This window comes from Somniosus microcephalus, unplaced genomic scaffold (genome assembly GCF_052327205.1).
Source record: "Somniosus microcephalus isolate GS21.2 unplaced genomic scaffold, FLI_Smic_1.0 unresolved_chr4, whole genome shotgun sequence".
Classification (NCBI taxonomy): Eukaryota; Metazoa; Chordata; class Chondrichthyes; order Squaliformes; family Somniosidae; genus Somniosus; species Somniosus microcephalus.
The window spans coordinates 8,595,818-8,603,594 of NW_028225182.1; the positions used below are offsets into that span (position 1 = coordinate 8,595,818).

The following is a 7,777-nucleotide window of genomic DNA, read 5'->3' on the forward strand; positions in this document are numbered from 1 at the left end:
CAACGCTGTTTTACTGTGGTTTCCGTTTACTCACTGTTGGAGACTCGTTCCCGACGGAGGTCTAAACGCTGACCTGCTTGCCACGCCGGCCATCTGCCGAGTGCTCCCTCCCAGTCCGTTATTTCTTGCCTCCGATTTCGCTGCCTGTCTCAGCTGTAGAGCCCGCCGCTGGAGCCCCAGCCTGACGCCCAGGAAGGATTAGCGCAGTACCTGCCACCAGCTTGGCCAGCTGGTGAAACCACAGTTTCTATTACTTCCTTGAGTCTTCTGGACGCTGGAGGAATCGATGTCCTTGAGGTGCTGCCGAATTGCAGGTAAGTCCGTTTCCACTTCGTCGCCACTGTAGTGTCCGTGTGTAGATAAAGACACTGAAGACAGGAGTTGGTTCATAGTATTTACTAAGCAAGTCTGGGGGGGTTCTAAAGGATATACACAATACACAGGCTTATATAGCCCAAGTGGCAATTACCGGCATTACGCACACCTGGGGCTCTTAAAGGCTTATACACCACAATTGCTTTTAGAGGCAGATACACCACAGCTGGGACAAGAATTTAGGTTCCACCAAGATTTAAATTCGGATCGCTGGATTCAGAGTCCAGAGTGCTCACCATTACACCATGGAACCCTTGCTGAAGAATTCATTAGATTCTTCTCTCAAAATCAACAAAGTTACCGTCTCCACCATTATACTTTGTCTCGGCCTGGTCTCATCCTTAACTTCAGCTTGCCTACTTGCCCCTCTGCTAAGCCTCGGTTCTGAGCAAATCACACAGCTGCCTTGATGGCTATCGGTTCACAAATCTCTGCTTCTTTTTCACACTGCTAATAGCAGCTTGTATTGCAGTCCTGCCAGGTAAAATGTGTATAATCTTTGCAAGGCACTGCTGCACGAAAGATAAGCAATTGTTAACTTTTTTCGAGAATACGAAGTGCAATGCCTATGTTTCAAGAAGAACTGCGTTCAATTTCAACAAGTATGCCAGCCGAATGCAGCTTGCAAAGAAAATGTTGAGCAATCTGCTGTGCAGTCAAACGAAGCAGTGGACAACAGACATCTTTCTGCCCCGCTTATTTGGAACTGGGAATGAGAGGTTAAGCCTTTCATCTGATGTCGAGAACAATAAATCAAACATCATTGATTCAGGCAGCAAACGGTCCAGTAACCGTGGTTGGTATGCAGATGCCAAGCTCGTATGTCCCAAATTTCCAGCAGCTGGGACAAGAATTTAGATTCCACCGAGATTTGAACTCGGATCGCTGGATTCAGAGTTCAGAGTGCTCACCATTGCACCATGGAACCTTTGCTAAAGAATTTATTAGATTCTTTTCTTAAAATCAACAAAGTTACCGTCTCCACCATTATACTTTGTCTCGGCCTGGTCTCTTCCTTAACTTTAGCTTGCCCACTTGCCCCTCTGCGAAGATTCGGTTCTGAGCAAGTCACACAGCTGCCTTGATGGCTATCGGTTCACAAATCTCTGCTTCTTTTTCACACTGCACATAGCAGCTTGTATTGCAGTCCTGCCAGGTAAAATGAGTATAATCTTTGCAAGGCACTGCTGCACGAAAGAAAAGCTATTGTTAATTTTTTCGAGAACATGAAGTGCAATGCCTACATTTCAAGGAGCACTGCTTTCAATTTCAACAATTATGCCAGCCGAATGCAGCTTGCAAAGAAAATACTGAGCAAGCTGCTTTGCAGGCAAATGAAGCAGTGGACAACACACATCTTCCTGCCCTGCTTATTTGGAACTGGGAATGAGAGATTAAGCCTATTACCTGATGTCGAGAACAATAAATCAACCATCATTGATTCAGGCAGCAAACAGTCCAGTAACCGTGGTTGGTATGCAAATGCCAGTCCAGTATGTCCCAAACTTCCAGCAGCTGGGACAAGAAATTCAGGTTCCACCGAGATTCGAACTCGGATCACTGGATTCAAAGTACAGAGTGCTCACCATTACACCATTGAACCATTGCTGAAAAGATCGTTAGATTCTTTTCTCAAAATCAACAACATTACCGTCTCCACCATTATACTTTGTCTCGGCCTGGTCTCATCCTTAACTTCAGCTTGCCCACTTGCCCCTCTGCTAAGCTTCGGTTCTGAGCAAATCACACAGCTGCCTTGATGGCTATCGGTTCACAAATCTCTGCTTCTTTTTCACACTGCTCATAACAGCTTGTATTGCAGTCCTGCCAGGTAAAATGAGTATAAACTTTGCAAGGCACTGCTGCAGGAAAGAAAAGCTATTGTTAACATTTTTCGAGAATACGAAGTGCAATGCATACATTTGAAGAAGAACTGCTTTCAATTTCAACAAGTATGCCAGCCGAATGCAGCTTGCAAAGAAAATGTTGAGCAATCTGCTGTGCAGTCAAACGAAGCACTGGACAACACACATCTTTCTTGCCCCGCTTATTTGGAACTGGGAATGAGAGGTTAAGCCTATCATCTGACGTCGAGAACAATAAATCAACCATCATTGATTCAGGCAGCAAACGGTCCAGTAACCGTGGTTGGTATGCAGATGCCAAGCTCGTATGTCCCAAATTTCCAGCAGCTGGGACAAGAATTGAAGTTCCACCGAAATTTGAACACGGATCACTGCGATTCAAAGTTCAGAGTGCTCACCATTACACCATGGAACCATTGCTAAAAAGATCATTAGATTCTTTCTCAAAATCAACAACATTACCGTCTCCACCATTATATTTGTCTCGGCCTGGTCTCATCCTTAACTTCAGCTTGCCCACTTGCCCCTCTGCTAAGCGTCGGGTCTGAGCAAATCACACAGCTGCCTTGATGGCTATCGGTTCACAAATCTCTGCTTCTTTTTCACACTGCTAATAGCAGCTTGTATTGCAGTCCTGCCAGGTAAAATGTGTATAATCTTTGCAAGGCACTGCTGCACGAAAGATAAGCAATTGTTAACTTTTTTCGAGAATAGGAAGTGCAATGCCTACGTTTCAAGAAGCACTGCTTTCAATTTCAACAAGTATGCCAGCCGAATGCATCTTGCAAAGAAAATGTTGAGCAATCTGCTCTGCAGTCAAACGAAGCACTGGACAACACACATCTTTCTGCCCCACTTATTTGGAACTGGGAATGAGAGGTTGAGCCTATCATCTCTTGTCGAGAACAATAAATCAACCGTCATTGATTCAGGCAGCAAACAGTCCAGTAACCGTGGTTGGTGTGCAGATGCCAAGCTTGTACTGTAAGTGTTGGGGGCTTCTTTAAACTGGTTTAAAGTAATTTTCCTGATCTTTCAGCCTTTGCCTGCACCGGACCAATTCCAATAAAACCAATTTTAAAACAGCGGTTCCGAATCACTACCCCTCCTTTAGTTCTGAGTGGAGGAACTTATAATTAATGTTATTAAAATGGAACATGTCGTTTGGATGAGATGAAAAAATCAAGTTTTATTAACTAAATAAACTACAATCCAAAGAATAAACTATACCACACGAACACAGTAATTACATTAAAACTATATAACAGGGGGTTGCAGACGGCAAAAACAAGGGATAAAATAACTACAATGTTATTTAAACAAGCTTAGCAATTACCCTCAAATCACAACCCCAAACTCCTGCTAGGTTACCTTCTTGAGGAGTCAGAACACCCTGCTCACCTTTGGTCCAGCGAAGTAAGAGAGAGAGATAGCTTCTCATCCGCTATCTTTATACCTGATGAGGCCCCTGCTGTTCTGCCTTGCAAGGGCTGTGAGCAAAATTCCCCACCCAAAGGGTCCAAAACACAAGAGAAAGCTGTGATTGGCTAACTCAAAGTGGTTAGACTGGGTTAATGTGTCTTCCGGAGCTCCCTGGGCTGAAACAAAAGAATGCAACAGCCCTATTGTCCAGTGCTGGGTGATTTAAAACCCATTCAATTGTTAAACATTTCCCAATCAAGGTACAAAAGTCTCTTTTGCAGTTTAGATGTATCCACACGATATACAAACAAATGCAAATAGCATTCAATTGCTTTGTAAACAAAGCATTGTCCTTTGTCTTCAGCGATGTGGTGACCGCCAATTTTATCCCTGGAAATATATAAGCACAACGCCCAGGGATTCTTTAATCAAAAAAAATTGATCTTCAGAACTGTAAATTATTGCGAATTCTTACAATCCGCCCTTGGATACTTCCAGCTTGCTTGTAGTATCCTCTTGAAGAAATGAGCAATAATTTCTGACCCCTCACAAACAACCATCCCCTGTGTTTCCCTAATAGCTATTTGCTGCTGATCCCCATCCCATCTATTCCCCTTAAATTCAAGAAAAAAAACCATGGTACGGTAGGCATCTTACAGATACTTCAGATTTCAATAAGGGTTCTCATAACCCTACACGATTGTAAAATTATATAAGGTAAACAAAATTTACAATCACTTTTTACATCATAAATTATTACAAAATGTTGCAATCTTAGTTACACAATGTACTCAAAATGATCCCAAGCACGGAGAGGGTCCTCCACCTCTGCTCAACTTGGAGTTGTCACAAAACTGGTCCCAAGCATGGAGAGGACCCGACGCCTCTGCTCAACTTGGGGCTGCAACACAAAATACAAAAAACCATTAAACAACATGCTTTAATGAACCCCGATCACGTGCCGATGACGGGTCGCGAAATTCGAGTGGGTATTCCTCCTCCCACTCGGGCAGTAAAAGTAACTTCCACCCCCCTTTGATCATCTTAAACTTTAAAACAGGCAGAATGGATTTACCGACCAACCTGCTCCGCCAGCCCCAAACCGTTCCCTTGTCCCTTTGTGGACGCGGGGTACCCCTCACGTTTAAAATTACCTTGGCACAGACCGAGACCGGGGAGTATGGGATCTCATGACTCCTAGTCCCTCCCCCTCCCATCTTCCCTCGACTGGCTGCAGAAAATGATGGGTGCCTGTGTGGCGGCTCTCCCTGGCCCCACACTGACCTGGCCACCCACTCATCCTTCCCAGCCACACTTATACTCTTTGCCCGTGGGCCGCCGGGTGAGTTCCTCCCTCCCCCGACCACACCAACACGACTCTTGGGTCTCCCCCTCCTCTATACGATCTTTCCCGGGTCATCACCACCCACCCCCGAGGAATGCGTCCCTATCACAAGGCGCCCGCGCTTCCCCATTGTGACTCCTCAACAGTGAGGTCTCCCGCAAGTGAGCTTCGGTCAGGATAGTGCTGGGTTGGGGGCCGTGCCCCACCCAGCTGGGGCCATCTCCTCCCCGGAGGAAGAGTAGGCAAATTCCTCCGGACTCTGTCCGGTTTTTCCCGAAGACCGCTGCGGGGTCTCCTGGATTCGTCCAGTGGTGAGGTGATCCCCAACATTCCGTATCTTCATTCGATGTCCAGCTCGGGCTGGGCGAACATGGCTGCTTCATTTTCCCATCTCCTGCAAAAACTTAAAAGGGACATGGAGCCAGGTCTCACTGACCTGCTGCCTTAGGTGGAGCCATGGTCGGGTCCCTCGGCCTCGGACCAAAAATACAAACATTTGGCACACATGTAAACTTAAACTCTTTGCACTTTAACTTAAAACTAGTTATATGAACAAAACTTTAAAATACACCTTAAAAGCACGCTATATACACACACATAGCTATAATACAAATGCCGCCCGTCTCCGGACGGCCAGGCTAATCTCTGGCACTGTCGCAGATTGCTGCTGGCTGCAGCGAAGCTGGACTGCCTCCTGTCTCTGGTCCCTCGCAGCTTATGGCTGTTGAGTGGGGACCCCTGTTCTTTGGCTTCTCCCTGGTTCGGGAGACCGCCTTAAACACTGTAAAGTGGGTGACCATGCTTTCTTAGGCTGGGGCACCCGCTGAGACCTCCTGAGGGGTGTCTCTATGGGGGAAACTTTGGCTGGCGGACCCTGAGCTTGGGTCACAGCCTCAGCTGGCTGGGAACCTTCTCCCCCATGTCCTAATAGCCCGCATTGTATAATGTACCTGGCAGCCTGCCGGTGCAAGTCTCTCTCTGGGTTTGTCTGCTTTTCCCTGGAAACAAGTCACAGTTCCTGTTTTTGTAGGCTGTGAACTTCAACTTCCATGGACAGCAAACTCATGTTCCCTCACCCAGGTGGCTTTAACTGGGGAATTTTGGACCTGCCTTTTTCCTGGGGCCAAAACTATCCCCTGTGTGCCTCCCTTGTCCCAGATTTCTGCTGCTGGACCTGCTCTACAGGGGTCCCAGAACTCTCCTTTCCTGTTCCCTGGCTTAAACAGCTTACTCTGAATATGAATGGCTCCTCCCCCCACACAAGCGACAGTGCTTGCCTGGGAACTCGAACATGCTGTGGGCTGAGGATTCCTTTTCTCAGACTCACTCCTCACGGGCGGACCGTACCTTCGTTGTTGGAGGGGGTACACTGGTCCTGGAACCCGCCTGCCTAGCGGGACCTGCTGGTGTTCTCCTACCACCCCATTGTCCACCCCTCCTCGCTGCCAGAGCTCCTCAAGATTCGGAGCTGTGGGCTGCGGTCTTGGGGTCTCCAATTCCCAATCCAGCACCGTTCTGGGTGTTGCCTGTGAGATGGTTCTACTTGGGCTGCCAGTAAAGTCCGGCTGACCTGCCTTCAGGTTGACCATGCAAATCATCCCCTTTCATGCATTTAAAGCCATGTTAAAGCTTTCTATCTCTGCCCTACAGGGGCCATGATCTGCTTCCTCAAACCTTAGGGCGCTGGCCAGCTTATAAGCTGCCTTTGCTTCCCTAAGCCTTTCCTCCTACTCTCTCTTCACACCCTTCCTAACCCAGCCACCTATACCCCGATAGGTCAGCCTACACGCTGCTGCTAACATCCGCAGGGCTACCCACCTACTGAAAATGAGAGAAACTACAGCTGATGCTTTCTCCAAATCCAGACCACTTATTAAATCAAAAACTGCCTCCACTCCTACCTGGCTAGCCATTGTAAGTGTTGGTGGCTTCTTTAAACTGGTTTAAGGTAATTTACCTGGTCTTGCAGCCTTTGCCTGCATTGGCCAATTCCAATAAAACCAATTTTAAAACAGCGGTTCTGAATCGCTACCCCTCCTTTAGTTCTGAGTGGAGGAACTAATAATTAATGATATTAAAATGGAACAAGTGGTTTGGATGAGAGAAAAAAATCAAGTTTTATTAACTAAATAATCTACAATCCAAAGAATAAACTATACCACACGAACACAGTAATTACATTAAAACTATATAACAGGGGGGTTGCAGACGGCGAAAACGAGGGATAAAATGACTACAATGTTATTTAAACAATCTTAGCAATTACCCTCAAATCACCACCCCAAACTCCTGCTAGGTTACCTTGTTGAGGAGTCAGAACACCCTGCTCACCTTTGGTCCAGCGAAGTAAGAGAGAGAGATAGCTTCTCAGCCGCTATCTTTATACCTGGTGAGGCCCCTGCTGTTCTGCCTTGCAAGGGCTGTGTGCAAAATTCCCCACCCAAGGGGTCCAATACACAAGAGAAAGCTGTGATTGGCTAACTCAAAGTGGTTAGACTGGGTTAATGTATCTTCCGGAGCTCCCTGGGCTGAAACAAAAGAATGCAACAGCCCTATTGTCCAGTGCTGGGTGATTTAAACCCCATTCAATTGTTAAACATTTCCCATTCAAGGTACAAAAGTCTCTTCTGCAGTTTAGATGTATCCACTCGATATACAAACAAATGCTAATAGCATTCAATTGCTTTGCATTGTCCTTTGTCTTCAGCCATGTGGTCACAGACATTTTTATCCATGGAAATTTAAAAGCACAACGCCCAGGGATTCATTA

General features: G+C 46.4%; 2 non-coding genes across 2 annotated transcripts; both read right to left on the minus strand.

The window, feature by feature from the left end:
- Positions 1-1,231: 1,231 nt before the first annotated feature.
- On the minus strand, positions 1,232-1,303 carry trnaq-cug (transfer RNA glutamine (anticodon CUG)). The gene has a single exon. It is a non-coding gene; the product is annotated as a tRNA-Gln (tRNA).
- A 603-nt stretch (positions 1,304-1,906) lies between these two features.
- Positions 1,907-1,978, minus strand: trnaq-uug (transfer RNA glutamine (anticodon UUG)). Its single transcript has one exon. It is a non-coding gene; the product is annotated as a tRNA-Gln (tRNA).
- Positions 1,979-7,777: the final 5,799 nt, after the last annotated feature.